The sequence below is a fragment of the Ochlerotatus camptorhynchus genome, unplaced genomic scaffold (genome assembly GCF_037179485.1).
Source record: "Ochlerotatus camptorhynchus isolate MF236.1 unplaced genomic scaffold, CSIRO-AGI_Acam_v1.1 ptg000358l, whole genome shotgun sequence".
NCBI lineage: Eukaryota > Metazoa > Arthropoda > Insecta > Diptera > Culicidae > Ochlerotatus > Ochlerotatus camptorhynchus.
Window position 1 is genome coordinate 1304724 of NW_027040846.1, and position 23569 is coordinate 1328292.

Below are 23569 nucleotides of genomic sequence, written 5' to 3' on the forward strand. Positions count from 1 at the left end.
GGGGGATTGAGATCCTTCAGCACGAAATTGACCCCTTTCGTCTTAAGAACGTCCTTGAAGTAGTACGCTATGCATCTTTCCATTCAAAAAATCAATAAGCCAGTTGTAAATGCTTTTTCATTTCAAATAGCAAACGCAGCCATCGATACCTTTTACACAAAATACAGTTTGTGCAACATAAGCGCAATAACGCAGCACATGTTTTGCTGACTCGTATTACCTACTTACCTACTCTGGTGGTCTTTCACTACGGACCTCAGCAGCGGGAAGGCCAACACATAGATAACCAAAACAATGGCATCGATGAGCGTTCAAAAGGAAAACACCTAAAATACAACAGCAAAAAAGGTTATCTTCCATTTAATTCCACTTAATTAATTTTTGGTATCCATGACAGATACGTATTTCGACTACAATGTGCAGTCTTCATCAGTGTCATTCCCACTAAAGAACTTATCAAAATCTAACCCCCTTAAGTACTCATGATCTTGATTTTTTTACCTAGGGGATGAGTACTTAAGGGGGTTAGATTTTGATAAGTTCTTTAGAGGGAATGACACTGATGAAGACTGCACATTGTAGTCGAAATACGTATCTGTCATGGATACCAAAAATTAATTAAGTGGAATTAAATGGAAGATAACCTTTTTTGCTGTTTTATTTAAGATTCCGCTAATAACCCAATTTCATTAATTTATAATTTACCTAAAATACAATATTTAAAAACAACATTCTATCCAGGGCGTCTATTACCATCTCCTTTTTAATCATTAAACTTTTGTAAAATGAATCATATAAAATCCTGAAGGGTTCTTGAAATAAAGGTTCAGTCGCCGAACCACCGCTTCTTGAAGAAAGAAGCCATTGACTATAGTAAGAGTAGCCCCGTAACGTAGGTAGATCACCTTTTCATGGTACGTTACGGGCTGTTAGATCTACCACCGATTCCTAGTTCTGACTACTTTAAACTAGGCGAACAGGATTTTTCAGTAATCAAAAGAACACATCTTAGTCCTTGTTACTTTTTATGCCTTGTTGATAGTGACAAGACTCGGCTTTGTCCACCGAGGATGATCTTGAAACAAGAAAAAAATGAGTTAGTTAGTCTTCATCTATGTAATTCTTATCTACTATTCGTTGTTTCATAGGTTGAAGTGGTTAAGACTATGGTTCTGATGAATGGTCATTATCGGTGTCATTTCTTAATTTTGTTGCTAAGGAATCCAATTTGACAAAAGGGCGCAACTTTGGAGGGTGTTTCAACACTCCGAAGTGTATAAATAGCGGGAAGTTTTAATTAGAGTCGGATTCTTGCGATTAATGCAAGAATGACAACTGAACAAAAAACCAATACTTCATCATTTCTTAGTGATGGAGTAATACGACATGCACTAAACTAAGGACACCGGATAAACTACAATAGATCAAATTGTGTTAAGTCTCAAAACAGAGGGAAAAAAAACTACAAGGGACAGCCTTATGGGGTTGTACGCAATGGTGACGTAGGACTATGTGGTCTTATATAATAAATCTTATTTGTTAACTGCAGCAGGAGCTTGCGTTGTGAATAGGAATAGGAATGTGTGCGGGGTTCTCTCTGTTTATACTCTTAAGTATGACGCGCTTGTCATAGATGGCCCACAGCGACTCACGAAGAGCTACTGATTCCTATCAATAGCGGTGCGGCTTCTCTCTCCTTCTATGGATGCTTATGTTGGCTGCCGCTCGCTGCTTGCAGGCAGCCTTTCGTTGTGTACAAGAGAACACCACCACTCACCACGCGGTGATTGAATAAACACCGTTTGGTGAGACCGGTTGGAATTCAACTTTGAAATCTGTGTTCGAGAAATCGCTTTTCGCAGGCAATCCGTGATATTTTTAATTATCTTTTCTTTATCTAATCTTTCTTTATTAAAAAGACTTTCAGCCATCGGCTGGTTCAGCTCTGGATATTTTTAATTGTCATAGGAACAGTTACACATTCGTTATATTTTCAATAGTGACATATTGAAAAAAAAAAAAAGTTTTAAATGTAGCAGATAGAAATATATCTGATCAATTAGTGATAAAAATTATTGAAATTGATCCAGGGACAGCTGAGTTATTAACGTTCAAAATCTTTCATAATTTTGTTACTTGTTCCATTTTTGGTTTCCACTAAGTGAACCCCCACATAGAAATCACAGACGTAGTCCTACGTCAAAAACATGCTTTGCTAGATGCCCATGTAACAATTCAAGCTGAACAGTAAGAGCGGAAGCTGATTATTGGTTGATTTAAGGTGTACAAAGCTGATTAACAGCAGGCTGAATGTATAGTTCATTAGTAGTGCATGAAGCTAATTGTATCCCCATAATTCAACCTCAATAATTTAGTTGATCTAAAGATTGCACAAGCCTTATTTTAGCTTAACACTACTCCACAAATCAGCAATGCACTACAAATATGTTGATAACCTGATTTGTTAAATGTAGTCAGTGCCACTCGTTGCATTTCCGGCATTTTAACTCTTCTAAATTCACTGCCTACCTTTCTAATCCCAAGCAGCGGCAGCAGCAGAGACAAGGTAGAGGAGCTTTTTAGGAATAACTCCAGGTAGAAGTGGACTGCGACGACGTCGGAAGCATTAAGATTTGTATTTCTGTGTTTTGACTGCTATGTACTGAATTTTCAGACAGAATTTCAAAAATATGATGCAATTATGGCACTAAGACAGCTTCCACGTGACGATCGAAATACATCGTGTACTTGTGTCCACATATGTACACTTGAAAATGAGAGGAATGTTTTACTGTCACCAGTTGTTGTTTACAATTCTGCATTGCTGTATAAAACTCTTCCGGTTGCTGTTGTTCATCTAAAATTTGACGTGTTTCAAGTTAATAATCATACCTTTTGCCACACATATGCATAACACCGCGTTCACATTACAGCCTATATCACGTAATATAGGCTGTCTTGCAATGAGCACTCATACACATGCATGGAAAATCATTTGCATTCATTTCGTGGCATTTCGTGCATTCATTTACATTCATTTGCCTCTAACTTTTTTCTTCAACAGCATTCCCCAAAATGATGCATAGAGCTTTTGTAGGTTTTGTTATTACCTACAATTTTTGTCAACAAATCAAATCCATATCTCTTATGCATGACGAAGCAGAGCAAACAGAAGCCACTACTGTTTTTCAGTGAATGTATTTTACATTAACTGAAAACAGTAACAAGTTCTGCCCGCTCTAGTTCGTGATGCATAAGAGATACAGATTTGGGTTATGAGCAAAGCTTGTAGCTAATAACAAAAACTACAAAAGTTTACTTCATTTTGCGGAACGCTGTTGATGAAAAAAGTTAGAGGCAAATGAATGTAAATGAATGTATCAAATGAATGCAAATGATTTTTCATGCCTGCTCATACATAGAATTTCCAGTGAAAACTAGATGTATGAGTGCTCATTGCAAGAAAGCGTATATCACGTAATATACGCTTTAATGTGAACGGGGTATAAGTGGTCCAGTAGGTATGATTGATGTCTGTCAATCAGTGACTTCCAGTTCGAATCCCGAAATGCAAAGGTAATTTTTAGACTTATAATAACAATATAAATATGTTAATCCAATTAGTTAGTCAGCAGTTGCAGTCCCATAAAATATATTAGATATGAAGCGGTCTTCAATTTTTTTATTTTCTTAATATAACTAGAAGTTTGAACAAGGGTTGGAAAAGACTGTTTTTTAATGCCTTAAAAATCTTATAATTTTTACAACTGTTAAGCTTTTGGCTGATTAAAATCTCCAGAGCTAGATTTTTAAAAGCTAAACAAAAGTTAACGTGGTCTATGTACAACAATTATTCAAACTAAGGCTGAATTTAAATCGATTGAACAACACCTGTTAAGCATCATATTGTTGCCTGGGTTACACCGGCGAAAACATTAATGTTGCAATTGCCCGCGGGTAACAGGTAACAGTTTCTCAGGTAAGTTCACTTCATCTTATTATTTTACAGGACGGAACAAACTCACGAAATGCGGTAAGCAAAAATTAATTTTATTCGAGAACAACTTTCACAATTTTACAAACTTGCACTTTATTGGACTTCACTGCTCGAGTGTTCATACAAATTTAATATTCGGTTCGGTTACTATATTCATTATGGCTCACACACAATCAGCTGTGTAACCACGGTTGTCAAAACGGATAGAAAAACTACTCTAAATTGGCGTTGGCTATCACCAGCTGATTACGTGGGGCAAGGAAATTGCATTTCATGTGGCCAGAACCTACAAATACCTATATTGCCGATGGTATATTAAATAATCATACATATTGCTTCATTTTCGAACAGGGTGAATGCTTCGAACATGGCTGTGGTCTGTGGATCGTGGTTCCTGATGTGGTGTGTTTCTGTTGTGGCATTTGGGAATACCATTTGCCATGATGAGGTGCGTTCTCCAGCAACACCATTTGTTTCTCAGTGAGTAACAACAACCTTAGTGTGACTAATAGAGGGTCTAACTTATGACCAACGCACCGCATATAAAACTTCATTGAACCTTAAAAAGCGCAGAAGGTGGAGTCTCTTTGCAACTTATGTTTGTAGCAAATTGTGTTGCAATTCAGTTGCATGTAACATGATATTTTGATGACACAAGTTACAAATGAGATTGTTGGGTTGTTGACTAGCTGAACTGAAATATTGACACAACATATAAAAAATCAGCATTGTGATTTTTTTGTTTTTGAGTTATATTTTTTTGAAGTTATCAAGTTTTGGGTTTTTGCTCAATACTTCTATGCGACTAGACTATCATGCGTCTCCATTGCATTGACTTATAGCGACTGTAACACGGTCAAATTATCCATACAATTCCTGATCCTAGACTACCATGAAATTCATAGAGACTTGAATCAAATTTCAAAACCCAAAACATAATAACTTCAAAAAAATATAACTCAAACACGAAAAAAAAATACATTCTTGAAAAACATGATTTTTTATTTGTTAAGTTAAAAGGTCTAAATTTTTATGGAACAATATATAAAATCATAATGTCCTCTCTATCTACAAACCATGGAAATCATAAAAAAAAATTATTCAATCAATGTTTTTTAATACAAAATCAAATTTTTTTAAATATCATAATATTTTTTACTGAAAAAAAAACTTTTAATTTACTTTTATTTGGAATTTTGAGTCCCGTCATCAGTCAAACAGTTAAAAAATTATAAATTTTTGGAAAAAATCGAGGAAAAAAAATTTGTTTGAGCACCCTTATATATAAAAAGTCACCCTAATGACAAAATAAAAAATACGGGTCTAATATATTGCGATAAGGAACAAAACTACCAATTTTTACAAAATTCTGAGAACCACTATATCGTTTTGCTGTATACAGACAAACAAAGTGAAAACTCTTTAAAAACAGATAGCAGTTAATTAAAACTTGTTTAACCCCAATTAACCTTAAAATTTCGAAAAACAAAATCTTATTATTGCAGGCAACTTTTGGGGTCATTCGAACAATCGCATCGTTCAACATTTTTATGAATTAAAATAAATTTAGCGAGGGTTACTCCCCTATAAAGTGTTCCCCGTATTCCCCTAATATCTCATGAACTGTTTTTTTTTATATCTTTATTAAGGAGACTTTTAGCCGTTGGCTGGCTCGTCTCCGAGCATCATGAACTGTTGATCAAAGACATAGTATTCTAAAACCATGCATAAAGTGCTTAGGTTTTACGAAAAATAGAGCTGTGAAAAAACATTTCCTCCAAAAAGTAAGAGAAAATGGGGTAAAATAATCCAAAACACATACCTACGAGGCTCTCCGGTCTATGGGACTACGTGCAATCGATTCCTTCGGAAAAGTCGTTTTTCGTGGCCGGAATTCAGCGTGCTGTTGAAATATTGAAATTTGGGTGATTTTGGACCCATTTTTGCCCATAGTGCGCTGGTGTCGTGTCCAGGGCTCTACATTTTCGAAGTTCTAAAATGAACTCGAGTTTTGTTTCTCTCATGCACACGTGCTTCATTTCTATAACGCCTAGCTAGACTATCAGCAAGAAATGATAATGAAAAAGAAGCACGCTTAGAAGGAAACGGCTGTGGATCTTCTCGTCGTGCTTTGCTCATCGCTTTCAATAAGATAAAACTATCAAAGTCGAGCGCTCTTTCGCTCATCCGTTTCACCGAAGCTTGAAAGGAAGACCAATGGAGCGACGGGAGAAAGAGAGTCAAGCGATTGAACATTTGTTTGTGCACGCCGACTGAGATTCTAGAATGCTGCGAAGCTGTTCGACTTTAAAGCTGGGTTTAGACAGGGCAAGTCAATTGATCAACTCAGTTGAATTCAATTGGCTTGAAAAGTTGAGCCTGGTTCAACTTTTTTCAATTCAAGCGAGTTGATCAAGTCAGTTGAATGGCATGGTTTACATGATCAATTCGCGTTCAAGTCAGTTGAATTCAACTGACTTGATCAATTGACTTGCCCTGTCTAAACCCAGCTTAACAGAAAAAGAAAGCCAGCAGTCTCTTCGTCGCATCGATTTGGTCGATTGCAGCTGATGTTGTGGTCGTTTAATACGAGCTCCATCTCTAACGCATCTTCAATGGCTATCTCCATTCGGCGGTATCAACTAGCAATCGGCTTCAAATACTGACTACATATTTGGTGCCCCCAGCTTCAACAACAATCGATCCAACATCACCTCAGGCTTCTCAGATTTTTCTTTGGCCCTTTGGAACGCCTTTTCAACCGACTACTGCCACGCCAGCCGCTGTTGGCGCAGCCGCATAAACGCGAACCATAAATTGACCTTACCTAAAATGGTTAAAAATTGTTTATAATCCCTGCTAAACTTTAACTGAAATGGTTATGGAACTTTACATGAACGTTTAATGATAAAGTTTTAACCTTATGTATTATGGTTTTTTGGAACTGGACCTTACAAATAATGGGTTGTTAAGAACCATTACCATTCCAAATTCTTGTTTTCTCCATACATTTTCAGAAAGAGAACTATATAAGAACGTTTTTACTTATGATTTGAGAACATTAATGGTAATGGTTATGGTAGTCAGTAAGGTCCATTAATGGTTTTGTATTATCGCTCAACTTTACGTGGAATATATCGTGAATTGGTAATCAGTAAATTACAGGTAACCAATTCGCGATATATTCCACATAAAGTTGATCGATGTTACAAAACCATTCGTGGACCTTACTGACTACCATAACCATTACCATTAAAGTTCTCAAACCATAAGTTAAAAGGTTCTAATATAGTTCTCTTTCCGAAAATGAAAAGATTTTTGATTTTCGGGGTTCAAATAAATTTCTTTTGCTTTTGTGGCTACCTTTGTTGATTTAGTTCATATTTTCGGTAACCACCATCATTTTTTGCAGTCCGTAATCCTATCGTCCTCGTCATGGTCTTCCTCACCATGGTTATTTACATTTCCTACACAGATGTTGGCACATGCATTACAACTTCTATGCTTTTGTTAATGTTGTCCAAAAGTGTTTTACAACAGCACAGTGAGATGACATATTTGAGCCATGGTAGATACTAGATGGTCGCAACAAACCTTTACAGTAGCAATTTGATCCAGTTGGTTGCAAAACGAAGTTCAAAAACTTATAGATTCATTACAAGATTGCAAATAGGTTCTTCAACACATCTTGGTTCGTCAACTTTTTAGTAACATCTCGAAAAAGTTACTCAATAGGAACAAAAAACATATAATTCACATTATGCTGCCCAAAATTTCAAGTTCTATAATGCTTTATGGAACTCTTATTCAACAAAAACAACACAAGTAAGATTTATTACTCAAGAGGTTCATACAATATCACGTAGCATATAACTTCATACAAATTTGAGTGTAACATGTTTGCGCCTCCCAGTTGATGCATGATTTGAGAGGTCATCCAAGCAGTAAATTGAAACAGTTGAGTTTCATTATTGACACCTAAAGTAAATCAAACAGCAGACTTGAAACAGTTCGGTATCAAGATGTATTTCTCTTACCATTTAAGGGATTTCTGGACAACTTAAATAAAAAATAAAAAATTTGACGATGTTTTCTGTGCTTACTCAGCAACATGGGGTTTAGATAGGAAACTGACCTCGAACTGAAGCATTTAGCCACAGAAGGGTATCACTTAAGATGGACAAAGTCAAGATTTAATTAACAGGTCGATCAAAAAAGTTAGTCTATAGCCCAATTAAAGCTGTAGACTGAACTCATGGAACAAATAGGACACTGAGAGTCCTCTTATTTAGGAAGGCAAATAGCGCCTTAATTTAATTTAGCTTTTCCTTTCCAGGAGTTGCGACAGAAGGTTGGACAACATGTTATCAACTGAGAGGGGGTGAAGAATGTATAACTCGACGTAGTAGTTGATAAACTTTAACACCCTATATAAACCTAATCATGCCTTAAGATTTACTACTCCTTCATCAAAACGCTACAGAACAGAACGTGCTTGATGATCTCAGAGAATCGATCTTAAAAGAGCGATTAATTCCCGCGGGTCCTCCGTCATTCGAATGGATATTCGCGTTCCTATATGACGAACAGTGAAACAGGTGTGGGGTTGGGCATCCATTTTCACCTTCCTCTACTTCATCGTCGTCATCAGGAGGGAAATTATCTCATTTAAATCGTTCGCTTTCATCGGTACACGGCAAGCGATTCAAAGTTGTTAGGGGAGTGACTTTCAAAATGTACCCCTACTGGATATAATTCATCTTCTGTGCCTACCTACAAAGTTGGTGTGCCTTTGGGCACGGGGAATGAGTTCGAAAAGAAAGCCAAACCATTAGGCTCCAAGAAAAGTTTTCGTTCGCTACGAGCTACGGTGGAGTTCAGTGTTACGGACGCTAAGGTTTTTCCTCGAAGGGACGACCAGTATACCGAAAGTTTACACTTTTACACTGTTATCTGCCATTAAAATTTCCCCCGGAGACGGACGTACCTTCTTGCGCTTTAGCTAGACCAACTCCCAATACCAAAAAGGAGGGTCAGGGAGTGGAAGTTGTCCGGGTGCCGAAAAGTTCAATTTAGAAGCTAATATCTTCTGGGAAGGACAGCAAATTTGAACTCATGGGAACGAACGCTTGTGTGGAACAGATAAAGCTGTGATGGCAACAGAAAAAAAGTAATTCTCATTCGTTTTTGGATTTGGGGCTGCTTGCCGTCCTTTGAGGATTACTGTTTAAAATTCTCTCGAAAACGAAATTAACGCAAAGCCAATGAATTTTCATTCGTAGCGAGTGCTTAATCGGATTACATGTTTTCGAATCAGCAATCACAGAATAACAACCATGTAAATCGAAAATCATCGCGGCAAAAAAAAAAGCGAAAAATAAATTGGTCATGGCGAATGTTTTTGTTTTCACCGAAAAATTCTCGATCGCAAACAAACCATTTCAAGTGAGAAACGGCGAAAAACAAATCCTCCTTCACCAGAACCAGGTCAACACCCATCATCGGAGGGCAATAACAGCCGGAGTCCACTTCGTCCATCTTCGGCCCGTTCGATCGCACAGTGGGACGAAATCAAAGAAAAAGTAGGACACGGTCATTTGCGACGAAACTATTGAGTGTAGCATTTTGGTGTCTTGTAGAATGTTTGTTCATGTTTTGAGTACTTTATTTGAGTGGAAATTTTTTTGATTAGGTTGGTATACACTCAGATAAAAAATAACTTTTAAATGCCTTGTTAAAATTTATGAACATCTTTGAAAACACTGTAGATGTAGTAATTTTAAGAAACCTTGTCCAAGATGAAGATTTTCTATCTACCAAGTGGGTTAAGTTAAAGGGTGAAACTGGAGTACAAACGTAACACCCAATTGTAAATACTTGGGAAAATGTCCAAGAAAACATTGAGGTATTTTATTCGAAAATTCATAAGGCATCCAGTAGGGTATAAGTTGCAATGAAATAACTTTGAGATTAGCTACTAAAACCTACTAACCTGAAAGATACACATCCTGAAAGATAGCGTTAACAAATTATAAAAATGCACTTAAATCTTGTAAACGAAGAGGTTGCGATTGGTTTTCTTCTGTAAAAATTCGCATTTTTAGAGTCATTAAAACTTTGTAAAATATTTTTGAAAAAAAATGTAAAATTAAAACAAATAGTTCTGGTCAAAACACGGATTTAAAGATGGTACCACCGTTTGTACTCCATTTTCATCCTAGAATTTCGCCCACTTGAGCGATAGGAAATTGTTTTATTAGACAAAGTTTCTTAACATGATTTCATCTACAATCTTTCCGTAAAACAAAAGTTATTTTTTTTTATCTGAGTGTATACCCTCCTTAATCAACCATTTTAACCACTCGAATAAAGTACTCAAATTCTACAAGACATCAAAATGCTACACTCAATATTTTCGTCACAAATGTCCATTGCCCATTTCTTTTTTATTTCGTCCCACTGTGGAACGATGAGAAAGGAAAACTTGTTGTCTGTTTTCAATTTTTCGCTCTCTTCCCGATGCCGAATGACGTCAATGCTTTCGGATTGATTGAAATGCTTTCCGCTTTCCGTTTTCCTCCCTCCCAGCAGGGGTGAATTTCCTTAGCGATGTGTTTATGTTCACAAATCCGATTTGAACCGAACATTTCTGGATCTGGCTCTCCACCGCTCTCTTCGATTACATATTTTCCAGTTCCTACGGTGAAGTTTTAGTCTGATGTGATATTACCTATCGGTTCTTTATTCTGTATCTGGCTCGCTTTGTGTGTTTGGATAACAATTTCTTTTGCCAAGTTTTTATGGTTGTTTTTAATGGTTACCATACATAGACACTAGACTGGTCAAAAAATAAAACCTTAATTTTTTTCCATGGGTCAAACCCAGCTCGAGGAAACTACCATCATAGCGAATCAAAACAAACATAGTGTAGTACTAGAATTTCGACCAGAATGAGGTACGTTAATCGGTTTGCTTGGGACCAATAGACTAGTCAAGTAGTGAGCCAATTTAAAAACTTTAATTTCCACCGGTTGAAATTACTCTCCGAAAGTTTCAACTCATTGTGTTGTAACATGGTTAGCGGTTTTAAATTAATGTTTAGATGCATTGCGAATGAGAACGTCCAAAAATTTGGGCTAAGTTTACTCATAATCGCAGAAAGTGCAGGAACTCAGCGATGAGTAAATTTGCGCAATGCTATCCTGTGGAAAACCTAAAACATCTGCCGGAAAATGAGGAAAATTCACGAAAATTTTTCTCAGTATAGAAGTAGTACCAAAAGTTTGAGTGAATCCAATCTTTACTTTTCTCATATACGGGATTTTTTTTTCGTGGAAAAAACTGGAAAAAGATGAGGCAAATTCGAGGCAAATTTATGTATCATTGAGTTCCTGCATTTTCTGCAATTAGGAGTAAACTCAACCCAAATTTGGGTCGTTCTCACTCGCTGTGTGGGATTTTGGTTAAAATGACTGAAAAAATGACTCGTCTTCACTCTTTCAATCATAAAACAGGTTCTTTATTCTCAATTTTTCTCATCGTTTCGGAGCTTGCAGAACATATTTTCTGAAAACTACATCATTAATCCAATTAGTTTTATTGAGATCTTAATTTTTGAATGTATATGAGCATCAGGGTGCTTCAATTTATAATATGGATTTTTGATAGGCCACCCTCCAGTTCGATTCCTACATACTCCACATAACTCCAAATGATGAGCCTGTGCAAAAAATGGCAAAGACTGATGAAGGTTTAGACACAGACAAACAGACATAACACATTGAATATTTTCAATATAAAACATCGTCGCTAAAACACTACCGCCATCTGTTGCGTATACTGTGATTGGCAGTACGCTGAACAGATGCCGGTAGTATGTAAACGTCAAACGCAAGGGAGTTGACTATGCGCGCCAAAGGTGGTGGTACTACCAACTAAAAAACATTTAAATTGACCGTTAAATACGTGTTTGATGAACAATTTGCGATTGTTATGTCTGATTGTCTGTGGTTTAGAGATGGCGCAAATGATTTGAATTTCAAAAGGAGATTTCGGTGATTTAGTATGGAAAATTATAGATTTTTATTGCTCTCACTTTGGTTGTAGTTGTCCAAACGGTGAACAAAATTGATATGTTGCTGCCATACACATAATCATCTGTCAATTTACCTTAGGTTGTAATTTTTACGTAATTTTATATTTCTTGCTATGCTATAAAACTGATCGTAACTAGGGGCAGGAGCGGGACATTTCGCCGAAGGACGTTTCATCGAATGGGTCATTTCGGCGAAGGGCGTTTTGCCAAATAGGTCATTTCGCCAAAGACCAAGCCATTTTCTATGGTTTCGAACTGTTCTCAAAGCTCAGTAAATCTTGAAATCCGTCTCGAAAAAAGATTAAGAAGGTTTGATTTATTCAACATGCAAGCTATTCAAATGGAGCTCAATGCAGTTCTCTGGAGTTGTACTGATTTCAGAAATTTGCAAATAATAGATATTTTTGATTTATAAGAATACTTCTTTCTTTTGAACATGAGTAGTTCTTTCGTGTTGTACTAATTTCGGAATTTTTTTCCATTTGTAGAAATGTTTCCTTGTTTTAAACATGCCCAGTTCTTTCAAGTTGTGCTGATTTAAGAAATTTTAAAATAATCAATATTCTTGATTTATAGGAATGCTTCCTTCTTTCAAACATGATCAATTCATTCCAGTTGTAAAATTCGACGAAATGATCCATTCGGCGAAATGACTTATGTGGCGAAATATTCTTCGGCGAAACGTCCTTCGGCGAAACGTCCCTGGGCGAAACGTCCCTGGGCGAAACGTCCTTCGGCAAAACGTCCATCAGCGCAACGTCCTTCGGCGAAATGACACAGCCCCACTAGAGGCGTCCCGTTCTACACTTTTTATTTCTCGTAAAATATTCAGAAAGTTCTAACTGATGGCTACCCTAATAAACAAAAACCATAAACGAACGATAACCCAAATTGTCTTACTATTCAACAAGTGGTTTGGATGATACACCAAACGCGTCGTTTAGCCAAATAACCATACAAATTTTATTAGGGTAAGATACCTGAAAATAAATAAGAAATATTTATCGCTAGCCTGTTATTACCATTGCTAGACTAATTTCATTCCTTTTTTTCTGGTTGTCGACTACCTGAAAAAAAACCTGGAAAATCAGGGAAAATAAGGGAATTCATTTTTAGACCTGCAGATTTAGAAATACCTAAGCCGTTTTTTTTTATGTGCATTGGCAAGCTTTTTTGTAGTTAATAGTCAGGTTCAGCGTTGCGACTTTATGATGAGACGAATGATGGTGCGAAGTGAATTCGTTGAGGAACTGAAAATCGTAACCTGGATCTGGTTTTGACCAGATCAGCACTGATTCTAGACACAAGGTGGACTTTTCACCTATTAAATCTTGACCGTTTGACGATAACTTCAGGCATTAACGCTGATTCTTCTATCACTTCACGGCAACTCTTCCATCAGCATTATTACACTATTTGTAGCCCACTGCTGATTTTTGGAGAAGTGTTAAGCTTAAGTAAATATTGTTCAGTCTTCAGTTCAGCTGATTTAATGAGGTTGAATTGTGGGACTACATTCGATTTATTCGCTAGCATTCAGCCTGGTGTTAATCAGCTTTGTACACCTTAAATCAGCTAATAATCAGCTTCTGTTCTTACTGTTCAGCTTGAATTGTTACTTGGGGCATTCCAAATAAAATATTTCTATAAAACAAATCTAAATCGCGATGCCTGTCTTCAGCATAGTTAGTTCTTGTAGTTTATGCTACAACTACAAGTATTCAAATTATGAGCTTAATCGAGTATACTGAACCAGTTCTATGTACAAAAGAGTGAAGGAGTGTTATTTGTCGATACATTTCGATCAAAATCCCCATACAAACTTCAAACTAAAAGCGCCGGCTCGTGTTACATCCAAATGAGCTGAATCTTTCAGGGAGTGGTTTTCTCACCTAATGAAACAAATCCATGGGGGGAAGAGCCCGGTGAAAAACAATATTAAACAATTTCATCCATATAATTTTGGGCCCGTCTAATAATGCACACACAAACATGTACAGAGTCACGCGAACCTCGCCAGTAGTAAAACAAAAAAGAACACATTTGGGGGGAAAATATTTTCCTCTAGCTGGCAGCATTACGGTTTTATTTTGTGCTCGGGTGATGAAAACCAATGTGGATGTGGTTTGATTTTCGTCCGTTGTCTTCTCGCTCGGTTCTTTTCCACTCTGGTGAAAATTTTATTGTTTACATCGCGCGGCCAACGGGAAATGTAGAAACAAACATGTGAGAATTTTATGAGTTTATTATGAGGTCAGAAGATGCGCGAAATATGCTATATAGGAATAGTTGTGGGGGGGGGGGGGGGGGGGGATGGAAGTGATGGTTTCATATACTGACCATTCGTCTTGAAGCGGTTATCTGGAACAAGGACAGTTAAAGTGTGGATCGTAAAAGCAAGGCTTAAATTGATGGTAAGTAGCTGTTTGTAGGAGATAGCTGGGGGAACAGTAACTAATTAATTGACGAATGGGACATTGCGTTCGTTTAATAGGGAATAACTGAAATAAACAAACATAAGCAAGAATTTATATCCCATATGGTCTAGGATATCTGGCTTTCACCCAGAAGGCCCGGGTTCGATTCCCGGTATGGGAATTTTTTTTTTCAAACGAATGCTCATAACAAATAGGTTATAGTCCACTATATTCATATTCTGTCCATGGTGGGTATATAAATGGTGATACAGCTTTGTCACTATATAGGCGAGGAGGTCGCGGGGGGGGGGGGGGGGGGGTAAGTGTGGTTTTAGAGCAAATTGTAAACAAACTCGGTCGCTGTCCCATACAAAAAACCAACATGGCTGAATCATGAATTTGACACATTAGAACACCTATATGTAGTCACCTTGATTCTGTCTGGCGGAGACAATGACGGAAGCCAATTTGACCTGTCACTTGTGGGGGGTGACGTGACAATCGAATATGACTGTTTCGATTTGGATCAATGTGGTGGAAGTATTGTGATCGTGACGATAGTAAAATCAATTAAAAGCGAAATAATTGTTGGTGTTAATTAATCAATGCGTTCCTGAATGCACTATTTTTTATTTATTTACAGGGGTCGATGCGAATAATGCATTGTTCGAAGTCTATGCACTCTTAAATTGTTTTTTTTTTAACGGTTAGAATGACTGTTTGGAAAATTCATTATAGGTATGCGTTGAAAAGTGAACACACTAGGTTTGAAATATCAAAGTCAGTAAAATTTCACTTATTTTTTGAATTGCGGACCACCCTGTAATCACCACGGCACTAATTTTCATTACCAAACTGTTCGTAAATAAAAGTAAAGTCAAACTGCCAAAAACAACTGTACCCTCAAGTTTGTGTTTTGCAATATTAACTGGAATACCCTGTAGTCACGATCGATATTTTGGCAGCATTTAACTGACAATGCAATAAGTTTTTATTGGCTGTACTGTGCAAGCCAGATCTATACATACAGCCATTCCATAGAAAAACGATATAGTGGTTCTCAGAATTTCGTAAAAATTGGTAGCTTTGTTCCTTATCGCAAACTATTAGACCCTTATTTATTTATTTTGTCATTAGGGAGACAATTTGCATGTTAAGGTGGTCCAAAAAAATCGTGTTTTTTCGAAAATGACTTTAAAAAAATCACATCTTTTGAACCACTGTGCCGATTTTAAAGATCAAAAGATCATATAAAATGTAATTCAAGTACTTTTTGAAAAAAAAAACTTTAATATAATTTAAAAAATTGGGATTTTGTTCTGGAAAACATTTTTATTATTCGTTTTTTTTTTATGGTTTTCATGGTTTGTAGATAGAGGGCACAGTATGTTTTTATAATTTTCTTTGAAAAAGATTGGTTCTTTTACATAACATATAAAAAAAATAGCGTAGGGGAAATGACTCTAATGTTGGCCTATGGATCTAAGATTGAGCCCAGTGATGGAATTCTCACCAAAATATCATTTTCTCGTGCGATACGTTTTCTCTTGGGAGCTTCCCGTTACTAGTTTCACACTCCAATATTTCCTGAGCGATCTTTCTGGGATGAGAGAAGGAGATATCGCGAACTTTTTTTCAACTCGAATCACCAACACAAGGATACGAAAAATATTAGATCACATTTTTTTCTCTATATCTTTACACCACATTCGTCATTGAAAATCACACTGCACATTTCAAAAGGGACAGATTCTAGACAGAAAGCTATCCCGAGTAAATCAATACACTCTCTGAAGCCTGATAAGTCCAGAATATGGCTTTCTACAGGCGCCAGTTGTTCAAAGTTTTCTTTTGGATTACTTAACTTAAAGGACGAAACAATTATTAACTACTCACTACGCGTCAGGCGTCAGTACTGTTATTCAAAGTACGCGTTATCAAGATGATGTAAACAGTTTTTTGCAGCTGATTGGTGTATTGGTTTTTGGCAAAAATGAATGAATCAGTACAAGTTTCAACGCGGCATTAACGAGGAAGGGCGGAGGGAAGTGTAAGATTCTGTGACTAGCAGTATTTATTTGAATAAAGTACCGCAGGGATAGAGGTGGTTGTGGAAGGAAGATCGCTTAATGTGGCCTCAATTTCGCGAAATATAGTTAATGCATGACTCCTCACTACTAGTTTTCGTAGTATCTTTCCTGTAAGGTACAATGCAATAATTATATATGCAAGAGGGGGGAGGGTTGGGAATATTTGAAATTAGCTGATTGTGGCCGGCCTTGTTCGGGATTCAATATTAGCTTGATTTTATGCGCCAATTAAAAAAAGAGCATGCTATATTGTACTTAGTCTCCCCCCTCTAATCTAAGGGGCTACCCCTTATGACCTCCACATGCCAAATTTGGTTCCACTTGCTTGATTAGTTCTCGAGTTATGCAGAAATTTCTGTTTCTTTTATATGGGAGCTCACCCTTACAAAGCAGGAAGGAGTCTCGAACCATCATAAGAACCTTTTCCTGTCAGACAGACAGACAGACAGACAGACAGACAGACAGACAGACAGACAGACAGACAGACAGACAGACAGACAGACAGACAGACAGACAGACAGACAGACAGACAGACAGACAGACAGACAGACAGACAGACAGACAGACAGACAGACAGACAGACAGACAGACAGACAGACAGACAGACAGACAGACAGACAGACAGACAGACAGACAGACAGACAGACAGACAGACAGACAGACAGACAGACAGACAGACAGACAGACAGACAGACAGACAGACAGACAGACAGACAGACAGACAGACAGACAGACAGACAGACAGACAGACAGACAGACAGACAGACAGACAGACAGACAGACAGACAGACAGACAGACAGACAGACAGACAGACAGACAGACAGACAGACAGACAGACAGACAGACAGACAGACAGACAGACAGACAGACAGACAGACAGACAGACAGACAGACAGACAGACAGACAGACAGACAGACAGACAGACAGACAGACAGACAGACAGACAGACAGACAGACAGACAGACAGACAGACAGACAGACAGACAGACAGACAGACAGACAGACAGACAGACAGACAGACAGACAGACAGACAGACAGACAGACAGACAGACAGACAGACAGACAGACAGACAGACAGACAGACAGACAGACAGACAGACAGACAGACAGACAGACAGACAGACAGACAGACAGACAGACAGACAGACAGACAGACAGACAGACAGACAGACAGACAGACAGACAGACAGACAGACAGACAGACAGACAGACAGACAGACAGACAGACAGACAGACAGACAGACAGACAGACAGACAGACAGACAGACAGACAGACAGACAGACAGACAGACAGACAGACAGACAGACAGACAGACAGACAGACAGACAGACAGACAGACAGACAGACAGACAGACAGACAGACAGACAGACAGACAGACAGACAGACAGACAGACAGACAGACAGACAGACAGACAGACAGACAGACAGACAGACAGACAGACAGACAGACAGACAGACAGACAGACAGACAGACAGACAGACAGACAGACAGACAGACAGACAGACAGACAGACAGACAGACAGACAGACAGACAGACAGACAGACAGACAGACAGACAGACAGACAGACAGACAGACAGACAGACAGACAGACAGACAGACAGACAGACAGACAGACAGACAGACAGACAGACAGACAGACAGACAGACAGACAGACAGACAGACAGACAGACAGACAGACAGACAGACAGACAGACAGACAGACAGACAGACAGACAGACAGACAGACAGACAGACAGACAGACAGACAGACAGACAGACAGACAGACAGACAGACAGACAGACAGACAGACAGACAGACAGACAGACAGACAGACAGACAGACAGACAGACAGACAGACAGACAGACAGACAGACAGACAGACAGACAGACAGACAGACAGACAGACAGACAGACAGACAGACAGACAGACAGACAGACAGACAGACAGACAGACAGACAGACAGACAGACAGACAGACAGACAGACAGACAGACAGACAGACAGACAGACAGACAGACAGACAGACAGACAGACAGACAGACAGACAGACAGACAGACAGACAGACAGACAGACAGACAGACAGACAGACAGACAGACAGACAGACAGACAGACAGACAGACAGACAGACAGACAGACAGACAGACAGACAGACAGACAGACAGACAGACAGACAGACAGACAGACAGACAGACAGACAGACAGACAGACAGACAGACAGACAGACAGACAGACAGACAGACAGACAGACAGACAGACAGACAGACAGACAGACAGACAGACAGACAGACAGACAGACAGACAGACAGACAGACAGACAGACAGACAGACAGACAGACAGACAGACAGACAGACAGACAGACAGACAGACAGACAGACAGACAGACAGACAGACAGACAGACAGACAGACAGACAGACAGACAGACAGACAGACAGACAGACAGACAGACAGACAGACAGACAGACAGACAGACAGACAGACAGACAGACAGACAGACAGACAGACAGACAGACAGACAGACAGACAGACAGACAGACAGACAGACAGACAGACAGACAGACAGACAGACAGACAGACAGACAGACAGACAGACAGACAGACAGACAGACAGACAGACAGACAGACAGACAGACAGACAGACAGACAGACAGACAGACAGACAGACAGACAGACAGACAGACAGACAGACAGACAGACAGACAGACAGACAGACAGACAGACAGACAGACAGACAGACAGACAGACAGACAGACAGACAGACAGACAGACAGACAGACAGACAGACAGACAGACAGACAGACAGACAGACAGACAGACAGACAGACAGACAGACAGACAGACAGACAGACAGACAGACAGACAGACAGACAGACAGACAGACAGACAGACAGACAGACAGACAGACAGACAGACAGACAGACAGACAGACAGACAGACAGACAGACAGACAGACAGACAGACAGACAGACAGACAGACAGACAGACAGACAGACAGACAGACAGACAGACAGACAGACAGACAGACAGACAGACAGACAGACAGACAGACAGACAGACAGACAGACAGACAGACAGACAGACAGACAGACAGACAGACAGACAGACAGACAGACAGACAGACAGACAGACAGACAGACAGACAGACAGACAGACAGACAGACAGACAGACAGACAGACAGACAGACAGACAGACAGACAGACAGACAGACAGACAGACAGAACAACAGCATTGCGAACGCCCTTAGGTCGCTGTTGAAAATTTAGTCGATTGCTGAATTTATGTATGGGCCCAAATTAGGGGCATTTAGGCCGACATTACATCCATTTTCCCGATTTGTTTGAAGTTATCAAGTTATGGGTTTTCGCTCAACACTCCGATGCAACTAGATTATCATGCGTCTCCATTGATTTATAGCGACTGTAACATGGTAGTCTAGTCGCAAAGGAGTGTTGAGTGAAAACCCAAAACTTGATCACTTAAAAAAATATAACTTAAAGGCCAAAAAAACTTACCTGAATTTTTGATATGTTGCGTTTTATTGTTGTGAAAAAAAAAAATAAAATTACCTTTCATTTGATATTTTGATCTATGAAATCGGCCAAGTGGTTCAAAAGTTACGAATTTTTGAAAAAAGTCAGTTTTGGAAAATAAAGTCGATTTTTTGGGCCACCCTATCATGGAAATGGTCACCCTAATGACAAAATAAAAAAGAGCATAATGTTTTGCGATGAGGAACTAAACTACTATTTTTACAGAATTCTGAGAACCACTATATCGTTTTGCTCAGAGACGTTGATAGAGACGAGATATTAGAAAGAGAAATTTCTGTCAAAACAGAAGCACGGTTTTTGAGGGATCTTTTGGCAATCTCACTGGCAACCATGTTTCTTCGAGTAGCTTCAAATGACTTTCATACAGTGCCGCAATGCTGTTGAGAAAATTTGAACGTTCGAATAACTGAATAAAGTTGAGGTGCGCGGCAACATTTTGCAAAAATAAACCGAAGATGAGAGATGACAGTCGCTCCATGACGGATAACTTTTGTCATATTGTACTGTTTTGCTTGCAGTGCAATCAATTTAATAGAATAAAAAAAAAATAAACAACAAAATATTTCGTGAAAATAATTAAACAGTTACACACAGAACAATACTTCTTTCTGGTGAATTGAGCGAACAGTAATGTTTATTTACTCTGCTCGTTTGATTCAGCGTTTGACGGTTCGTTTGGTTCTTCTTGCTTCAGTTTGGCTGTGGAATGGCATGTAGTAGGTGTTTGTTGGAGTTTGTTTTTCTCATCTTGTTATGCATTTTACACCTTTTCGTGAATTTTATGAATTAATGATCTTCTCAAATAGGGTACTATCGGTCAGAAAAGATCAGTAATATCAATGATTTCACCGTGCACAAATCAATAACAGGTTTGTTCCGATGGGTTAGTTCATTAGCTACAACATAAATCCTATTAGAGTGCATTGTATGAGTATTTACGCTCATTGTCCTCTAAACAAAAGAAGCGCTTCTAGCGAATCCCCTTTTTCTACGTTTATTCGTAGGACGAAGAAAATCTAATGACGTTTGAATACGTTAGGACGGAATTGAAACTCGTAGGACGAATTTAGAATCAAGAAGCAGTATTAGATTTTGAACAATATTCCATCAATTTGTGGCTCTTTATCAAATCCAACGGTACGTATGGAAAAGTGAATAAATTTAGAAGTCATTTTTGATATAAATATTCCACTTTTTGTTTAAACTCGTTCAGAAAAGAGAGGTGAAGCGTGGGTTGTGCTTAGTAGGACGGAAATTAATTAAAAACCCTAGTGCTTATTTATTGTCCGGTACTATAATATAACAATTTCCTAAATCTTCCTTCGTAGTTTGATATCCCATCCATTACTCGAGGATATCCCTTCCATTGATATTGGAAAGGAAATTTGATTGCTTTCATCATTAGGAACATTACTTCCAATATCGAAAAAAATCCTTGATAGCATTTAAAAAAAATATATTGTTTCCGCCCGGGATCGAACCGGGGGCCTTCCGCGTGTTAGGCGGATGTGATAACCACTACACCACGGAAACGCTATACACGAGCTAGGAATCATTTCATCCGTGTGCATGAGTGCCATATTGAAGCCATGATTAGTTCCAATCTGTGTCATCTAACCAAACTGCTCCCGCGTAATCCTCGATCCTCGGTGCTTCCACTTGGGATAAGAATAATTAATCCTCACTCACACGAGTGATTCAACTCTAGCGCGGTATTGCATCATGCTCTGTAGAAGCTATTCTTACCGGGTTGTGCTTGTTTGTGCGAACACGGGCTAATCAGTCGAGGCGCTCGCTGCTGGTGATTGTTCTATCTTGCCTGTAGCTTGTACTTATGGGGTGTTTACATCTGTGTGGATTTGCTAGCGCTAGTGTATTAGCCAACTAGCGCGGTTTTCGTTTGCTCATGAAATCTCATGCTGGTAGACGCTGAAGCCCTGTTTACATTATACTAGTTACTTTTTTTTCACAGTGCTCGTACTCTAACGCTAGCAAATCCGCACAGATGTAACCACCACATTACTAGCTCGATAGTGCCTCATGTGAGGAAATAAATACTCAACCTACCGGTACCTATGTAAAATTTTGCAACAAAGTGTAAGCCTTCCGCACCACCAGTTGACAGCAGCAGCAGCAGCATGACACGAGACGAATTATAACTACAAATGAGGGAGGAAGGAGCGTACATATTTATAATCCCCAAACCCAAGCGCTGGCACGTGTTAGAGCGCTGAAGTTTTAAATACAATACTTCCTGGGTAGGACAGTCAAAAATGCGCCCTTGGGGTAAAATGTCCCAGCTTGGATTTTCATAGCTTTCCCAATGTAAATTCGGGAATTTAACATAAAATTCCAGAATTAGTAATAAGAAAGCCACGCTCAGTCTGTAAAGCAAGACCATGCTGGAGGTGGCTGGGTTTGATTCCCAGTCCGGTATAGGAATTTTTCGTGTTGATAAATTTCTTGACTTCCCTGGGCACAGAATATGATTGTTTGTAGTTGTCACACAATTATACTAATGCAAACATGGCACAGACATCGAAAGCTCTCAATTAATAACTGTTGAAGTGCATCTACAATACTAAGGCGACAGCACGCAGTAAGCAATAAGCTTGAAATGCGAAGAATAAGAAGAAGGTGCAATGAACAACCACGCGAGGCCATTTTACCTCTGGGGTGCATTATGGACTGTTCTCCCCTATATGCCCTGCCTGGCTGGCGGTGTAGCACTGCGTGGTCGAAGGGAGATTTTGGAAAATAGTAGTAGCAGAACACAATACCACCCCATGAGCCTCTACCACCCGGACTGGGTAGACTCGGGCACCGAACAAAGATTACACGCTTTCCCAGCCCTTTTACACAGAGTGGAACCGAAAACATAAGCAACACGGCGCGCGAAGCAATAGTGTGGTGGCAGTCAGTTTGCGGTGGTGCTGGTGCTATAAAATATTCAAATCCGATACTTTGGCGTGGTTTCTCTAAATCTGATTAAATTTACATAAGCTTTCGAGGTCTTCTTTTACTTCTTCCGAGGTGCCTGTCAGAGGAAGTAGTAGCAACAACGAGCTGGTGGAGGCGCCTAATCAAGTTTTATTTCCCTCGACTAATTCCCGCTTCAACTAACGAACTAACTGCTTGTGCAGCAGCAGCAGCAACACAGAATGTTGACTTTGTGCTGTGGAGGTGAGACCTAACAGGCAAAGAGGATGTGACACCGACACCGAGGAAGGTCTTCGGAAAAGTCGTGATTTTCTAGTTTTCCCTTCGTTCACCTCTAGCAAAGTGGCACTATTTCACTTGGGAGCACTAAATCAAGCAATTTTACCGAGCTACATCATGATCTTGTTAGAAGCTCTGATGGGTGTAGATGTAGATAAACATAAAACGTGGGTAGCTTGTTACTAAATGGATCGTTTATCGAGCTCTGC

At 39.0% G+C, this 23569-nt stretch overlaps 1 non-coding gene across 1 annotated transcript; it reads right to left on the minus strand.

Annotated features, from left to right (window-relative positions):
* Positions 1–21601: 21601 nt before the first annotated feature.
* On the minus strand, positions 21602–21674 carry TRNAV-AAC (transfer RNA valine (anticodon AAC)). The gene has a single exon. It is a non-coding gene; the product is annotated as a tRNA-Val (tRNA).
* Between the last annotated feature and the right edge of the window lie 1895 nt (positions 21675–23569).